A 19,841-nucleotide genomic window follows, 5' to 3' on the forward strand; every position below is an offset into this window, starting at 1 on the left:
AACCAGAGCTCTGGCAACAATGAGCTTCTGGGGGAAGGACAGAAAAGGAAGAATACCTCTAAGGAGGTGCAGCTGGTAGTGTGACCTCTTAGAGACGTCGGGGATGTGAGGAGAGAAGGAGTGTGCGGAGTCGAAGATGACCCCAAGGTTTTTTGCCTCACAGTTGGGAGGAGGAAGAGGGCCAAGAGAGGTTAGCCAGAGAGTGACAGGAAAGGAGGGTGTGGGTGTACTGATGAGGAGAATCTCGGTCTTACTGGCATTAAGGCAGACATCATTGGTGGCACACCACTCCTGGATGATGGACAGTCAGAAATGAGAGAGGGGGAGGAGGTGGCTGAGGGTAGCCTGAAAATGAGCTGAGTGTCATCTGCATTGCACTGGAAGTTGGGGCAGAGCACGGCAATGCGGCAGGCAAGAAGAAAGACCAGGGAGAGAGGTTAGACCCCTGGGGTCACCACAGGTAGAGATAGAGATAGAGGAGAGGAAGGACCCAAGTTGAACCTGGGAGGGTCGATCAGAGAGAAAATAAGTCAGCCACGCCAGGGCCTGACCGGTGATCCCCAGGTTATCATGGAGATGGTTTAGCAGGATGTCATGGTTGACCATGTCGAAGCCAGAAGAGAGATCAAGCAAGATGAGGACACAACGGGTGTTGGAATCAAGGTTGGAGAGCAGGTCTTCACGGATGTTCAGGAGAGCAGTTTCCATGTTCCTGCCAGCTCTGAAGCCAGACTGATGATCATGGAGACAACCAACAGATTCAGTGTGAAGATTGAGCTGGGAGTTGGCCAACTTTTCCAAGAGTTTGCCCAGGAAAGGAATAATGGAGATTGGGCGATAGTTAGCTGGACAGGATGGGTCGGCGGAGGGTTTCTTAAGAAGGGGATGCACAAAGGAGTGCTTCAGAGGGGAAGGGAATACTCCAGTGGCGAAAGCGTGGTTGCAGAAGTCGGCCAGGGCAGGGGCCAGGGAGTCAATGTGGTTGTTGATAGTTTTGGAGGAAAAGGTGAACCTGTTTTGCCAAGATATTCATTGATCGGACTTGTCTAGAAACCTTGTTTGGGGAGAAAAGGGGAAAGGCTGAGAAGGGGGAAGGAGAGGAGGCCGAAAAAAGGCCAGAGGAAGAGCAAGCAGTAAAAGAAGGAAGGGGAGAGGAGGAGAGAGAGGACAGGATGTCCTGAGTTTTAGAGATGAAATGAGAAGCCAGTGCCGTGCAGAGGTCCTGGGAAGGGACAGGAGAGGTAAAGACTGTGGCAGGATTGGCCAGTTCCTTGCATATTTTAAAGAGTTCAGTTGTTGGATGCCACAGAGACACAGCCTTGTATGGGTGCGGACAGAGAGCCGGTATTGCCTTTGGAGAAGGTGGCAGGCCAGTTTGTCAGAGGATGAAAATGAAGCATGCCATTCCTCTCAGCCATCCTGCACTTGTGTTTAAGGGTGACAAGGTCTGAGTCATACCAGGAGTTGCACTTGGCCTTGGCATTCAGACAGATCATCATGATAGGGGCGAGAACATCGAGAGTCTCAGATATAGCAGAGTAGAGCATAGAAAGGGCTGTGTCAGGGTGTGAGTCAGCCAAAGGGGGGAAGGGAGGGGGAAAGTGGTGGCGAAAGCCTCAACAGACATGCGCTTCATGGGTCGAATGACCGAGGTGGGTGGCAGTGATGGAGTCAGCTTGGCCTGAGGGGTAGAGAGGGTGAGCTGGGAGGAAAGGAGAAAGTGATCGCTCCAGGAGAGAGGAGTGGTCAGAGGGATAGAGAGGGGGGGGGGTTCTGAGGACATCAGAACATCCAGAATGTGCCCTGCAGAGTGAGTCGGACCAGAGGGAAGTATAGAGAGTGAGAGAGAGTCACAGAGGTTACGAAAGAGTCCTGAGGAGAGACAGGAAGCATCCAGGTGGATATTGAAGTCTCCCAGCAGGAGGAGTTGAGTGGTCGAGACCAGGATGGAAGAGGAAATGTCCGCTCACTCAGGGAGGAAGGGGGAGGTCTGACCAGATGGCCGATAGAGAGTAGCCACAATAAGGGAGTGGCTAGGAGAGATAGAGAGCCTGCAGACGAGGCACTCAAAGGAGGAGTAGGACTGTGTAGGAATGACAGAGGCAGGAATACACTCGGGGAAGATCAGGGCTACACCCCCTCCAGTGCGGTTGTACCTGGGCGCAGAGAGGATCTTGTAGCCATCAGGGAGGAGAGTGTCAAAGCTTTTGACAGAGCTGGCCATGAAGCAAGTTTCGGTGAGACCGAGGACATCAAGGTCATGTTCCTCAAGAAGGCGGCATATGTCAGAGGAGTGTTTGACAGCTGAGTGAGAGATAAGCGTGGCAATATGGAGAAGGTTGCCATCCTTGAAAGACTCCCGGTGTGGGGTACACATCAGAGGTACGCCCTGTGGAGGTGTAGAAGAAGCTAGTGGGGGGAAGAAAGGGAAAGAGGAGAGGGTAAGGTAGCCAAGGAGGAGTCAGGAGGGGGAGCCGAGGAGGCTGTAGAGGGGACAGCAGGAGAAGGGAGGAAATTGATGAGGCGCGGGAAGCATCTATCGAAGAGGAGGAGGCTGGCCTGTGGGCCTTGCACCAAGACAATGCCATTCACATAAACATTAATGATGACCGGAGTGGAAGGAGGCCGGGAGGACCTCCCACCGGGTGCACCATTAATGGGAGATGAATAGAAAGGAGAGAGCACAAAGACCATATGTAGGTTCCATAGGTCTGGAGAGGGAACGACAAAGAGGATGTTAGTGAAAGTTTGCCTGTAGGAGGCACAGGTATACATGTCAGTGATAGGGAGGCCTAGGTTGGAGACCAGGATGTCCTTTTTAAACTTCTTCCTACCAGATTTAGTGAGGAGAGCAGGATAGTCGATAGAGAAGCTGTTAGAGAAAATAGGAGAGACAGAGAGCACAATAGAGTAGGTAATGAGGGAAGAGAAGAGGAAAGGGAGGGAAGGGGAGAACACATGGGAAGGACACTAGGGAGGGTGCAAGCAGACAGGGCAGAGAGGCGACACAAGTTGAACAATTGGACAGGACGAAGGACACTCAGATTTAAAAGACTATCACAATGCAATTTTAAGATAAGAGAAAAGACCCATCTAAGTTTGAGAGTTCAGAATAGTGGGAAAAAGGCCTAGGTTTCATAGTGCAATTTTGAGTGACAGTAGTGCGTGCTCTTTCTGAAGTCTTGGATTTGTTGTTTGTCGATTCCGAATCTGTACTGTCTGGATCTGAGGAACATGTTGTGCCATGGCTGCGGGGTGGGGTGTTATCTATATTTATCCATCCATGTATAGACTACATAAACTTACCAAGTGAAAAAACAGACACTGATCTTACAGGAATAAGCTATTTCTTAGACTGTACAGATGCAGTAGCGAAAAATTCCAATCCTGAAACAGAGATTATATGAAACTAACAAACAAATAAAAATATCTTATTTTTACCATCTTTATTTATCCATCTTTACGTCATAACACTTTTTTGTTTTCACATCCGCATGATGTCATTACAGTGCATGTTATATTATGCTTTAAAGAAAAAGCTTACATGTTAGTTAACACACAAGATATGGCGTTCACTGTAGACCGTCTGGTAGATTTTTTACTTGTGGTGCTTGATCTGGCCATTTAAGTAACACAAAATAATATCTTTATTTCAAATAACATATATTGTATATCTTGATGCCTTCACGCAAACCGTGGCTGTTTCAATTAGAATGAATTGTTTCTTATTTTAGAGCTTCCTTTACTTATGATTGTACATGGGAAATGCCTTTAGGACAGCTGTGCTACCCCATAGAATCCCATTCGTTTCCCTATGGGAGGTAAGTCCTGTTTCGTCTAGTCAGATCTATGTATCATCCATTTACTAATTGATTAATGGACCTATTCGTTATGCTTGACATTACAGAATCTACTCATTCTCTTTTGAAGAAGAAATATAATTACTAAAAGAAAATGCCAAATCACCCCAATGTCTAGAGCATATTTGCCTCTACTATAAAGATATATAAAGTCTTCTTTTGAAAGATGAATTGACTTGCATGACCACAGCAGCTTAATTTATTTTAAATTGTACAGCAAATACTTACATTTCCTTCCAAAGAACATGACTTTCTATCATGTTTCTCTATTTGCTCTTCATTTAAAAATGTGAAAGTTGTGCCCCCGCTGAGGGTCTGCACTGTCCCAAAACGTGTTGAGCTGGAACATTCTGCATTACATGCACTTGAATAAATGTACTTTTTGTTTGATCACCTACTTACAAATGTTGGATGATATTGTTTTGAAGAGCATATACTATAAATGTGTCTAAACCTCTTACCTCACATATGTTGATTGTAATTCAAGATTATCTAAAACATTTTTCATTTTATTACCTCTGAATTTATCTGGAAAATGTATGTCCCCTTAAATATTTGGCTGGAACAGCCTATGCATGCGATGGACATATCCTCCACCATAAGAAACTTTTCTTTACTTGTTCACTTCTATGGACAGCCCATTGACTTGTTCGATTGACTATGGAACGTTTAACTTATCCTGAACTCTCCTAAAGTATTTGTATTTTTATGTGTTTCTTTATTGACTTGCGCTTCACATTAATTAATGGGTTGGTACAATGAGCGAAATGATGACAATATAAAGCAAGATAGAATAGAAGAAATAGACAAAAGAACGCCAACAAGAAATAAATGGTTTGATGATTTAAAAAAATACATGGTAAAGTTAAAATGTAAGCACAATTGAGAAAGTGGAAGACAAAACAAGCCACTTGCCAAACAGAAAACGATAATGGGGGAGGAGCACATTATAAACATCCATTGGTGTAATCACTTGCTCCTGCACATGTTCCTGTGTATACAAAAGCTTAAGGACTTTACATGTAGGTCTAAATGCTCTGCACCTCTCCCATTGAGAATGCAGTATCACACTATAGTTAATATTGGTCACTGTGGAAATATGTTTTCGTAAAGTGAATTGTAAATGTAAATGTTGCTAAAATGTTTGTTTTGGAAGCGGTCGGCTCTGGCTTTGAACTGTGTTCCACCCTCTATCACTATTTTTAAATTGTGATATGTGAATTTGGATTACCTTACTAGCAAGTCCCAGAGGGACAGAATGAATATGTAGCGCTGAGCTTGCCCTTAGGGATTTCTTTACTATTTCTCACTATGCTTTAAAATGCCTGGTTCTCTTTTTTTCTATCCCTATGCCTATATGTGTTTGATGCTAACAGCTGGAACCCGGACCTACCATATGAGACTGGGGATAGTTGTTTCTTTAGGAGAGTGTAAACACGTGTGCAAGCCTTAGGAGATTTTTCCTGATTTATAAGGCTGTCTGGTTGACTTGCTCTCCCTACTTTGGTTATTTTCATGCTTGGTGCCTGTGATAGTGGGTTCACATAGAAGTATTGGGGTGTGAATAGTTCTCAAAGACATTTACTGGTTTTATAATATACTGGGCATCATTACGACCCTGGCGGTACGGAGTGAATGGCGCTATAAAAGGTGCCGGCGTAGCTCACCCCGTACCGCCGCATTACGAGTTCCCCTCGCGTGACACGGTAAGCACGCCTGGTTCCTTGGAGGTAGGAATTACCGGGCCTTCCGAACTCGGAATGGCCCGGTAAGTCCTCATTCCGAGGACCCGGACCCCGACGCGATTTCGGCGGCAGCCATGACGCCAATAGCGGAATGGTTACCGCCAAACTCGTAATGAGGGCCACTGTGTATAATTGATGCTGTTTGCTTAGTCCTAAGTGCTTATTTGATCAGATAAAGATGTATATGTGTACCACAATAAAGTTATACATTTTTCAGTACATCAGTACATCAGTGGGATGTATTTCCTGTAGATAACTGTGTTGGCTAAATGTACCTTTGTGTAAGCCTGCTACCACAGCTGAGATTTCAGCTGTGTCATTTTGTTCACATTATCTCCATTTAAGAGAGGTTTGAATTCCCTTTCTTGTCAGGTGTGTTAGCCCCCCCACCCACCCCGATTGAGATCAGGGTTGTACAGAAGAAGTTGCCTCAACACAACCCAACACTCATAGGCTGAAAACAAACTGTTTTATAATAATGTGTTTTATCATTTCCACACTTGGAGGCACTCAAAATTGAAATTTGATTTCAGTGTTTAAATACAAAAGCGCATACAATTAAACTATACCATGGATCACTGTGTCCATGTTAAATTGTAATGCAAACAACATTAGAGTGATTGACATTAAAGGTTGACAGTAGAATTGACTGCTGGCAATGGCTGCAAGCAAACTCCAGCAGGTACAGCAGAATCCCATGCCACACACGTGCGAGGTGCCCGGGATTAATCCCATTGATTTGGAGAGAACAACTTTGAGGACTTTGAAAAGGAAAGGAACGGCTACGACCTTGCCACTATCCAATACAACCTAAATGGAATGCGACAGTATCTAAGCCTTGAAGACGACTTAGTTTCGAAACACATGTCACCTGTTAACGAAAAACAAACCTGGATTAGAATAAATTCTCCTTTTTGCAAATCATGTTCTGTACATAGGAATTTGTTAAACACATTGAGAATCATCAGTTAATCGCCAACTGGTACAATCAACTAGCTCTTACACGACCCCTGGAGGTTTAGGGTACAACCCAAATTACTGGAGATGCGGCTCACCACACTCTAAGTATAAGGGCCTGAGCACACTCATAAACGGTTATACCATTGCCTACTTGTTTTTTAAGATGCTGGTTGTGTGTTTTTCATTATTCTTTTAATGTTGTTGTACATTTATTAAACATTCATAATAAACGACATACAATACAATAAAAAAAGGGTTCTTCCTTCCCTTATGACTGATCTCTATCTCTTTCTAATTTACTGGGAGTACTTCAGCCACACTGCCAACATCAATTCTGCACTCTCTATCTTTCCCTTATTCGTGCTACATTGCAGTATTAATGATATTTTCAAGTTTCAATTAATAATCGGTTGCACCTATTCTGGTTTGAATTTACTTCGGGTTGTTATTTTGTGAGAAAATGTATAAGAACTACGGGTCTGATTTTTCCTTGGTTTTAGTTGTTTATCAGCATCACTAATCAAGGCTTTTGTGGTTTTGGATACACCACTGTGAATGTGCAAAGTGTCTTTGGATCTCTTGGTTACTAGCACCAAACGTGTTGGCTTGTGGAGTGCTAGCTCCACAATTTGCAATGCAATACTGTGAGTTTTAGAACTACAACACCAATACCAAGGCCTTAGGAGTGCAAGAAGGAGAACTTCCAGAATGCAGTGCATCTTTGGTTCTCTTGGCTTGGTCAGTGCCATTGTTCTAGAATTTTGGAGTGATAATATAACAGCCCACAGTATGCAATTCACTATAGGAATTTCTTTCAGCTCCTTTCATCAAATGCCACAGCTCCTGAACAATAGTTTGTTACTTCTTCTTTTCATCTTGTTTTGTATTCGCTCTGTCCGTCACTTCCTATATTTAAAGTGCTCTGTGAATGGCTCCTCTTCTTCACTCCCAGATTTCAAAGGGGTATCTCACTGCAACATTTTTATTTGCAATGCTCTTCTGATTCTCTGATTTCCGTCACCTTTCTTTAAGGATACCCATGCACTTGAAAGCATTAACGTCCTTGTTTGTGTCACTGGATAAACTGAGTACCGGTCTCTCTGTCCCTTAACACTGTTGGTGGATCTCTGCATCCGAGTATATATGTGTTCTTCATCATGTACTTGTGATGCCTTGTGGCATGGCTATAAACTCTGGGTCCTTTTCTTCACTATTCCTCACATCCACAAGTATTTACCATTTTCTCTTGCTGTATTATGCGTTTTCATTAAGAGCCTTCACTTGCTTGGTTAACTGTTATTAGACTTCAAAGCAAAGGCCATGTTCTCCCGGTTTTCGGTGATAATTGGGGCTACTTCATCACAACAAACTGTGGGAATAGTGATTGTGGCAAACAAGGACATGCAGTTCTAACCCTGGTGCGACAATGCTACAGCTAGTGTGTCATGCACAAACACACAGCTCTGCACAGTTCAAGCCTGTAGTCATGCTATGCGATCACTTGGCATGATCATGGCAAATGGCCTGTCAACAACATCCTGAGGGAACTTTTATGAAGAGTAATATTCTGAGAATATATTCATTCTCAGTAGAAAACACTCAAAGGGGAAGTCTGCATGACATGTCCAGCATTTACTTTGAGATTGGATGATGACACAGGTGAATTTAACTATGATATTGATCATATCACATGCTTTGGTGAACGTGACATGTTTTTCTTGCTAATTATAGCTTACATATTTCGTTTTGTTGACCGGGAGGACCTCCCACCGGGTGCACCATTAATGGGAGATGAATAGAAAGGAGAGAGCACAAAGACCATATGTAGGTTCCATAGGTCTGGAAAGGGAACGACAAAGAGGATGTTAGTGAAAGTTTGCCTGTAGGAGGCACAGGTATACATGTCAGTGATAGGGAGGCCTAGGTTGGAGACCAGGATGTCCTTTTTAAACTTCTTCCTACCAGATTTAGTGAGGAGAGCAGGATAGTCGATAGAGAAGCTGTTAGAGAAAATAGGAGAGACAGAGAGCACAATAGAGTAGGTAATGAGGGAAGAGAAGAGGAAAGGGAGGGAAGGGGAGAACACATGGGAAGGACACTAGGGAGGGTGCAAGCAGACAGGGCAGAGAGGCGACACAAGTTGAACAATTGGACAGGACGAAGGACACTCAGATTTAAAAGACTATCACAATGCAATTTTAAGATAAGAGAAAAGACCCATCTAAGTTTGAGAGTTCAGAATAGTGGGAAAAAGGCCTAGGTTTCATAGTGCAATTTTGAGTGACACTAGTGCGTGCTCTTTCTGAAGTCTTGGATTTGTTGTTTGTCGATTCCGAATCTGTACTGTCTGGATCTGAGGAACATGTTGTGCCATGGCTGCGGGGTGGGGTGTTATCTATATTTATCCATCCATGTATAGACTACATAAACTTACCAAGTGAAAAAACAGACACTGATCTTACAGGAATAAGCTATTTCTTAGACTGTACAGATGCAGTAGCGAAAAATTCCAATCCTGAAACAGAGATTATATGAAACTAACAAACAAATAAAAATATCTTATTTTTACCATCTTTATTTATCCATCTTTACGTCATAACACTTTTTTGTTTTCACATCCGCATGATGTCATTACAGTGCATGTTATATTATGCTTTAAAGAAAAAGCTTACATGTTAGTTAACACACAAGATATGGCGTTCACTGTAGACCGTCTGGTAGATTTTTTACTTGTGGTGCTTGATCTGGCCATTTAAGTAACACAAAATAATATCTTTATTTCAAATAACATATATTGTATATCTTGATGCCTTCACGCAAACCGTGGCTGTTTCAATTAGAATGAATTGTTTCTTATTTTAGAGCTTCCTTTACTTATGATTGTACATGGGAAATGCCTTTAGGACAGCTGTGCTACCCCATAGAATCCCATTCGTTTCCCTATGGGAGGTAAGTCCTGTTTCGTCTAGTCAGATCTATGTATCATCCATTTACTAATTGATTAATGGACCTATTCGTTATGCTTGACATTACAGAATCTACTCATTCTCTTTTGAAGAAGAAATATAATTACTAAAAGAAAATGCCAAATCACCCCAATGTCTAGAGCATATTTGCCTCTACTATAAAGATATATAAAGTCTTCTTTTGAAAGATGAATTGACTTGCATGACCACAGCAGCTTAATTTATTTTAAATTGTACAGCAAATACTTACATTTCCTTCCAAAGAACATGACTTTCTATCATGTTTCTCTATTTGCTCTTCATTTAAAAATGTGAAAGTTGTGCCCCCGCTGAGGGTCTGCACTGTCCCAAAACGTGTTGAGCTGGAACATTCTGCATTACATCCACTTGAATAAATGTACTTTTTGTTTGATCACCTACTTACAAATGTTGGATGATATTGTTTTGAAGAGCATATACTATAAATGTGTCTAAACCTCTTACCTCACATATGTTGATTGTAATTCAAGATTATCTAAAACATTTTTCATTTTATTACCTCTGAACTTATCTGGAAAATGTATGTCCCCTTAAATATTTGGCTGGAACAGCCTATGCATGCGATGGACATATCCTCCACCATAAGAAACTTTTCTTTACTTGTTCACTTCTATGGACAGCCCATTGACTTGTTCGATTGACTATGGAACGTTTAACTTATCCTGAACTCTCCTAAAGTATTTGTATTTTTATGTGTTTCTTTATTGACTTGCGCTTCACATTAATTAATGGGTTGGTACAATGAGCGAAATGATGACAATATAAAGCAAGATAGAATAGAAGAAATAGACAAAAGAACCCCAACAAGAAATAAATGGTTTGATGATTTAAAAAAATACATGGTAAAGTTAAAATGTAAGCACAATTGAGAAAGTGGAAGACAAAACAAGCCACTTGCCAAACAGAAAACGATAATGGGGGAGGAGCACATTATAAACATCCATTGGTGTAATCACTTGCTCCTGCACATGTTCCTGTGTATACAAAAGCTTAAGGACTTTACATGTAGGTCTAAATGCTCTGCACCTCTCCCATTGAGAATGCAGTATCACACTATAGTTAATATTGGTCACTGTGGAAATATGTTTTCGTAAAGTGAATTGTAAATGTAAATGTTGCTAAAATGTTTGTTTTGGAAGCGGTCGGCTCTGGCTTTGAACTGTGTTCCACCCTCTATCACTATTTTTAAATTGTGATATGTGAATTTGGATTACCTTATTAGCAAGTCCCAGAGGGACAGAATGAATATGTAGCGTTGAGCTTGCCCTTAGGGATTTCTTTACTATTTCTCACTATGCTTTAAAATGCCTGGTTCTCTTTTTTTCTATCCCTATGCCTATATGTGTTTGATGCTAACAACTGGAACCCGGACCTACCATATGAGACTGGGGATAGTTGTTTCTTTAGGAGAGTGTAAACACGTGTGCAAGCCTTAGGAGATTTTTCCTGATTTATAAGGCTGTCTGGTTGACTTGCTCTCCCTACTTTGGTTATTTTCATGCTTGGTGCCTGTGATAGTGGGTTCACATAGAAGTATTGGGGTGTGAATAGTTCTCAAAGACATTTACTGGTTTTATAATATACTGGGCATCATTACGACCCTGGCGGTACGGAGTGAATGGCGCTGTAAAAGGTGCCGGCGTAGCTCACCCCGTACCGCCGCATTACGAGTTCCCCTCGCGTGACACGGTAAGCACGCCTGGTTCCTTGGAGGTAGGAATTACCGGGCCTTCCGAACTCGGAATGGCCCGGTAAGTCCTCATTCCGAGGACCCGGACCCCGACGCGATTTCGGCGGCAGCCATGACGCCAATAGCGGAATGGTTACCGCCAAACTCGTAATGAGGGCCACTGTGTATAATTGATGCTGTTTGCTTAGTCCTAAGTGCTTATTTGATCAGATAAAGATGTATATGTGTACCACAATAAAGTTATACATTTTTCAGTACATCAGTACATCAGTGGGATGTATTTCCTGTAGATAACTGTGTTGGCTAAATGTACCTTTGTGTAAGCCTGCTACCACAGCTGAGATTTCAGCTGTGTCATTTTGTTCACATTATCTCCATTTAAGAGAGGTTTGAATTCCCTTTCTTGTCAGGTGTGTTAGCCCCCGCACCCACCCCGATTGAGATCAGGGTTGTACAGAAGAAGTTGCCTCAACACAACCCAACACTCATAGGCTGAAAACAAACTGTTTTATAATAATGTGTTTTATCATTTCCACACTTGGAGGCACTCAAAATTGAAATTTGATTTCAGTGTTTAAATACAAAAGCGCATACAATTAAACTATACCATGGATCACTGTGTCCATGTTAAATTGTAATGCAAACAACATTAGAGTGATTGACATTAAAGGTTGACAGTAGAATTGACTGCTGGCAATGGCTGCAAGCAAACTCCAGCAGGTACAGCAGAATCCCATGCCACACACGTGCGAGGTGCCCGGGATTAATCCCATTGATTTGGAGAGAACAACTTTGAGGACTTTGAAAAGGAAAGGAACGGCTACGACCTTGCCACTATCCAATACAACCTAAATGGAATGAGACAGTATCTAAGCCTTGAAGACGACTTAGTTTCGAAACACATGTCACCTGTTAACGAAAAACAAACCTGGATTAGAATAAATTCTCCTTTTTGCAAATCATGTTCTGTACATAGGAATTTGTTAAACACATTGAGAATCATCAGTTAATCGCCAACTGGTACAATCAACTAGCTCTTACACAACCCCTGGAGGTTTAGGGTACAACCCAAATTACTGGAGATGCGGCTCACCACACTCTAAGTATAAGGGCCTGAGCACACTCATAAACGGTTATACCATTGCCTACTTGTTTTTTAAGATGCTGGTTGTGTGTTTTTCATTATTCTTTTAATGTTGTTGTACATTTATTAAACATTCATAATAAACGACATACAATACAATAAAAAAAGGGTTCTTCCTTCCCTTATGACTGATCTCTATCTCTTTCTAATTTACTGGGAGTACTTCAGCCACACTGCCAACATCAATTCTGCACTCTCTATCTTTCCCTTATTCGTGCTACATTGCAGTATTGATGATATTTTCAAGTTTCAATTAATAATCGGTTGCACCTATTCTGGTTTGAATTTACTTCGGGTTGTTATTTTGTGAGAAAATGTATAAGAACTACGGGTCTGATTTTTCCTTGGTTTTAGTTGTTTATCAGCATCACTAATCAAGGCTTTTGTGGTTTTGGATACACCACTGTGAATGTGCAAAGTGTCTTTGGATCTCTTGGTTACTAGCACCAAACGTGTTGGCTTGTGGAGTGCTAGCTCCACAATTTGCAATGCAATACTGTGAGTTTTAGAACTACAACACCAATACCAAGGCCTTAGGAGTGCAAGAAGGAGAACTTCCAGAATGCAGTGCATCTTTGGTTCTCTTGGCTTGGTCAGTGCCATTGTTCTAGAATTTTGGAGTGATAATATAACAGCCCACAGTATGCAATTCACTATAGGAATTTCTTTCAGCTCCTTTCATCAAATGCCACAGCTCCTGAACAATAGTTTGTTACTTCTTCTTTTCATCTTGTTTTGTATTCGCTCTGTCCGTCACTTCCTATATTTAAAGTGCTCTGTGAATGGCTCCTCTTCTTCACTCCCAGATTTCAAAGGGGTATCTCACTGCAACATTTTTATTTGCAATGCTCTTCTGATTCTCTGATTTCCGTCACCTTTCTTTAAGGATACCCATGCACTTGAAAGCATTAACGTCCTTGTTTGTGTCACTGGATAAACTGAGTACCGGTCTCTCTGTCCCTTAACACTGTTGGTGGATCTCTGCATCAGAGTATATATGTGTTCTTCATCATGTACTTGTGATGCCTTGTGGCATGGCTATAAACTCTGGGTCCTTTTCTTCACTATTCCTCACATCCACAAGTATTTACCCTTTTCTCTTGCTGTATTATGCGTTTTCATTAAGAGCCTTCACCTGCTTGGTTAACTGTTATTAGACTTCAAAGCAAAGGCCATGTTCTCCCGGTTTTCGGTGATAATTGGGGCTACTTCATCACAACAAACTGTGGGAATAGTGATTGTGGCAAACAAGGACATGCAGTTCTAACCCTGGTGCGACAATGCTACAGCTAGTGTGTCATGCACAAACACACAGCTCTGCACAGTTCAAGCCTGTAGTCATGCTATGCGATCACTTGGCATGATCATGGCAAATGGCCTGTCAACAACATCCTGAGGGAACTTTTATGAAGAGTAATATTCTGAGAATATATTCATTCTCAGTAGAAAACACTCAAAGGGGAAGTCTGCATGACATGTCCAGCATTTACTTTGAGATTGGATGATGACACAGGTGAATTTAACTATGATATTGATCATATCACATGCTTTGGTGAACGTGACATGTTTTTCTTGCTAATTATAGCTTACATATTTCGTTTTGTTGACCGGGAGGACCTCCCACCGGGTGCACCATTAATGGGAGATGAATAGAAAGGAGAGAGCACAAAGACCATATGTAGGTTCCATAGGTCTGGAAAGGGAACGACAAAGAGGATGTTAGTGAAAGTTTGCCTGTAGGAGGCACAGGTATACATGTCAGTGATAGGGAGGCCTAGGTTGGAGACCAGGATGTCCTTTTTAAACTTCTTCCTACCAGATTTAGTGAGGAGAGCAGGATAGTCGATAGAGAAGCTGTTAGAGAAAATAGGAGAGACAGAGAGCACAATAGAGTAGGTAATGAGGGAAGAGAAGAGGAAAGGGAGGGAAGGGGAGAACACATGGGAAGGACACTAGGGAGGGTGCAAGCAGACAGGGCAGAGAGGCGACACAAGTTGAACAATTGGACAGGACGAAGGACACTCAGATTTAAAAGACTATCACAATGCAATTTTAAGATAAGAGAAAAGACCCATCTAAGTTTGAGAGTTCAGAATAGTGGGAAAAAGGCCTAGGTTTCATAGTGCAATTTTGAGTGACACTAGTGCGTGCTCTTTCTGAAGTCTTGGATTTGTTGTTTGTCGATTCCGAATCTGTACTGTCTGGATCTGAGGAACATGTTGTGCCATGGCTGCGGGGTGGGGTGTTATCTATATTTATCCATCCATGAATAGACTACATAAAATTACCAAGTGAAAAAACAGACACTGATCTTACAGGAATAAGCTATTTCTTAGACTGTACAGATGCAGTAGCGAAAAATTCCAATCCTGAAACAGAGATTATATGAAACTAACAAACAAATAAAAATATCTTATTTTTACCATCTTTATTTATCCATCTTTACGTCATAACACTTTTTTGTTTTCACATCCGCATGATGTCATTACAGTGCATGTTATATTATGCTTTAAAGAAAAAGCTTACATGTTAGTTAACACACAAGATATGGCGTTCACTGTAGACCGTCTGGTAGATTTTTTACTTGTGGTGCTTGATCTGGCCATTTAAGTAACACAAAATAATATCTTTATTTCAAATAACATATATTGTATATCTTGATGCCTTCACGCAAACCGTGGCTGTTTCAATTAGAATGAATTGTTTCTTATTTTAGAGCTTCCTTTACTTATGATTGTACATGGGAAATGCCTTTAGGACAGCTGTGCTACCCCATAGAATCCCATTCGTTTCCCTATGGGAGGTAAGTCCTGTTTCGTCTAGTCAGATCTATGTATCATCCATTTACTAATTGATTAATGGACCTATTCGTTATGCTTGACATTACAGAATCTACTCATTCTCTTTTGAAGAAGAAATATAATTACTAAAAGAAAATGCCAAATCACCCCAATGTCTAGAGCATATTTGCCTCTACTATAAAGATATATAAAGTCTTCTTTTGAAAGATGAATTGACTTGCATGACCACAGCAGCTTAATTTATTTTAAATTGTACAGCAAATACTTACATTTCCTTCCAAAGAACATGACTTTCTATCATGTTTCTCTATTTGCTCTTCATTTAAAAATGTGAAAGTTGTGCCCCCGCTGAGGGTCTGCACTGTCCCAAAACGTGTTGAGCTGGAACATTCTGCATTACATGCACTTGAATAAATGTACTTTTTGTTTGATCACCTACTTACAAATGTTGGATGATATTGTTTTGAAGAGCATATACTATAAATGTGTCTAAACCTCTTACCTCACATATGTTGATTGTAATTCAAGATTATCTAAAACATTTTTCATTTTATTACCTCTGAACTTATCTGGAAAATGTATGTCCCCTTAAATATTTGGCTGGAACAGCCTATGCATGCGATGGACATATCCTCCACCATAAGAAACTTTTCTTTACTTGTTCACTTCTATGGACAGCCCATTGACTTGTTCGATTGACTATGGAACGTTTAACTTATCCTGAACTCTCCTAAAGTATTTGTATTTTTATGTGTTTCTTTATTGACTTGCGCTTCACATTAATTAATGGGTTGGTACAATGAGCGAAATGATGACAATATAAAGCAAGATAGAATAGAAGAAATAGACAAAAGAACGCCAACAAGAAATAAATGGTTTGATGATTTAAAAAAATACATGGTAAAGTTAAAATGTAAGCACAATTGAGAAAGTGGAAGACAAAACAAGCCACTTGCCAAACAGAAAACGATAATGGGGGAGGAGCACATTATAAACATCCATTGGTGTAATCACTTGCTCCTGCACATGTTCCTGTGTATACAAAAGCTTAAGGACTTTACATGTAGGTCTAAATGCTCTGCACCTCTCCCATTGAGAATGCAGTATCACACTATAGTTAATATTGGTCACTGTGGAAATATGTTTTCGTAAAGTGAATTGTAAATGTAAATGTTGCTAAAATGTTTGTTTTGGAAGCGGTCGGCTCTGGCTTTGAACTGTGTTCCACCCTCTATCACTATTTTTAAATTGTGAAATGTGAATTTGGATTACCTTACTAGCAAGTCCCAGAGGGACAGAATGAATATGTAGCGTTGAGCTTGCCCTTAGGGATTTCTTTACTATTTCTCACTATGCTTTAAAATGCCTGGTTCTCTTTTTTTCTATCCCTATGCCTATATGTGTTTGATGCTAACAACTGGAACCCGGACCTACCATATGAGACTGGGGATAGTTGTTTCTTTAGGAGAGTGTAAACACGTGTGCAAGCCTTAGGAGATTTTTCCTGATTTATAAGGCTGTCTGGTTGACTTGCTCTCCCTACTTTGGTTATTTTCATGCTTGGTGCCTGTGATAGTGGGTTCACATAGAAGTATTGGGGTGTGAATAGTTCTCAAAGACATTTACTGGTTTTATAATATACTGGGCATCATTACGACCCTGGCGGTACGGAGTGAATGGCGCTGTAAAAGGTGCCGGCGTAGCTCACCCCGTACCGCCGCATTACGAGTTCCCCTCGCTTGACACGGTAAGCACGCCTGGTTCCTTGGAGGTAGGAATTACCGGGCCTTCCGAACTCGGAATGGCCCGGTAAGTCCTCATTCTGAGGACCCGGACCCCGACGCGATTTCGGCGGCAGCCATGACGCCAATAGCGGAATGGTTACCGCCAAACTCGTAATGAGGGCCACTGTGTATAATTGATGCTGTTTGCTTAGTCCTAAGTGCTTATTTGATCAGATAAAGATGTATATGTGTACCACAATAAAGTTATACATTTTTCAGTACATCAGTACATCAGTGGGATGTATTTCCTGTAGATAACTGTGTTGGCTAAATGTACCTTTGTGTAAGCCTGCTACCACAGCTGAGATTTCAGCTGTGTCATTTTGTTCACATTATCTCCATTTAAGAGAGGTTTGAATTCCCTTTCTTGTCAGGTGTGTTAGCCCCCCCACCCACCCCGATTGAGATCAGGGTTGTACAGAAGAAGTTGCCTCAACACAACCCAACACTCATAGGCTGAAAACAAACTGTTTTATAATAATGTGTTTTATCATTTCCACACTTGGAGGCACTCAAAATTGAAATTTGATTTCAGTGTTTAAATACAAAAGCGCATACAATTAAACTATACCATGGATCACTGTGTCCATGTTAAATTGTAATGCAAACAACATTAGAGTGATTGACATTAAAGGTTGACAATAGAATTGACTGCTGGCAATGGCTGCAAGCAAACTCCAGCAGGTACAGCAGAATCCCATGCCACACACGTGCGAGGTGCCCGGGATTAATCCCATTGATTTGGAGAGAACAACTTTGAGGACTTTGAAAAGGAAAGGAACGGCTACGACCTTGCCACTATCCAATACAACCTAAATGGAATGAGACAGTATCTAAGCCTTGAAGACGACTTAGTTTCGAAACACATGTCACCTGTTAACGAAAAACAAACCTGGATTAGAATAAATTCTCCTTTTTGCAAATCATGTTCTGTACATAGGAATTTGTTAAACACATTGAGAATCATCAGTTAATCGCCAACTGGTACAATCAACTAGCTCTTACACAACCCCTGGAGGTTTAGGGTACAACCCAAATTACTGGAGATGCGGCTCACCACACTCTAAGTATAAGGGCCTGAGCACACTCATAAACGGTTATACCATTGCCTACTTGTTTTTTAAGATGCTGGTTGTGTGTTTTTCATTATTCTTTTAATGTTGTTGTACATTTATTAAACATTCATAATAAACGACATACAATACAATAAAAAAAGGGTTCTTCCTTCCCTTATGACTGATCTCTATCTCTTTCTAATTTACTGGGAGTACTTCAGCCACACTGCCAACATCAATTCTGCACTCTCTATCTTTCCCTTATTCGTGCTACATTGCAGTATTGATGATATTTTCAAGTTTCAATTAATAATCGGTTGCACCTATTCTGGTTTGAATTTACTTCGGGTTGTTATTTTGTGAGAAAATGTATAAGAACTACGGGTCTGATTTTTCCTTGGTTTTAGTTGTTTATCAGCATCACTAATCAAGGCTTTTGTGGTTTTGGATACACCACTGTGAATGTGCAAAGTGTCTTTGGATCTCTTGGTTACTAGCACCAAACGTGTTGGCTTGTGGAGTGCTAGCTCCACAATTTGCAATGCAATACTGTGAGTTTTAGAACTACAACACCAATACCAAGGCCTTAGGAGTGCAAGAAGGAGAACTTCCAGAATGCAGTGCATCTTTGGTTCTCTTGGCTTGGTCAGTGCCATTGTTCTAGAATTTTGGAGTGATAATATAACAGCCCACAGTATGCAATTCACTATAGGAATTTCTTTCAGCTCCTTTCATCAAATGCCACAGCTCCTGAACAATTGTTTGTTACTTCTGCTTTTCATCTTGTTTTGTATTCGCTCTGTCCGTCACTTCCTATATTTAAAGTGCTCTGTGAATGGCTCCTCTTCTTCACTCCCAGATTTCAAAGGGGTATCTCACTGCAACATTTTTATTTGCAATGCTCTTCTGATTCTCTGATTTCCGTCACCTTTCTTTAAGGATACCCATGCACTTGAAAGCATTAACGTCCTTGTTTGTGTCACTGGATAAACTGAGTACCGGTCTCTCTGTCCCTTAACACTGTTGGTGGATCTCTGCATCCGAGTATATATGTGTTCTTCATCATGTACTTGTGATGCCTTGTGGCATGGCTATAAACTCTGGGTCCTTTTCTTCACTATTCCTCACATCCACAAGTATTTACCCTTTTCTCTTGCTGTATTATGCGTTTTCATTAAGAGCCTTCACCTGCTTGGTTAACTGTTATTAGACTTCAAAGCAAAGGCCATGTTCTCCCGGTTTCCGGTGATAATTGGGGCTACTTCATCACAACAAACTGTGGGAATAGTGATTGTGGCAAACAAGGACATGCAGTTCTAACCCTGGTGCGACAATGCTACAGCTAGTGTGTCATGCACAAACACGCAGCTCTGCACAGTTCAAGCCTGTAGTCATGCTATGCGATCACTTGGCATGATCATGGCAAATGACCTGTCAACAACATCCTGAGGGAACTTTTATGAAGAGTAATATTCTGAGAATATATTCATTCTCAGTAGATAACACTCAAAGGGGAAGTCTGCATGACATGTCCAGCATTTACTTTGAGATTGGATGATGACACAGGTGAATTTAACTATGATATTGATCATATCACATGCTTTGGTGAACGTGACATGTTTTTCTTGCTAATTATAGCTTACATATTTCGTTTTGTTTAAATTCGAATTGGAATGACGTCATGGTTATTTTTAACTCGCAGAAACCTACAAAATTCCGGGGATCTATTTTAAGGGAACTTCGGTTTGAGTGCCAATAACAAAAAACGGACACATTCCATAGTTTTGATTCCAAAAG

The sequence above is a fragment of the Ambystoma mexicanum genome, chromosome 5p (assembly GCF_040938575.1).
Source record: "Ambystoma mexicanum isolate Mex_15411 chromosome 5p, UKY_AmexF1_1, whole genome shotgun sequence".
In the NCBI taxonomy this organism is placed as follows: domain Eukaryota; kingdom Metazoa; phylum Chordata; class Amphibia; order Caudata; family Ambystomatidae; genus Ambystoma; species Ambystoma mexicanum.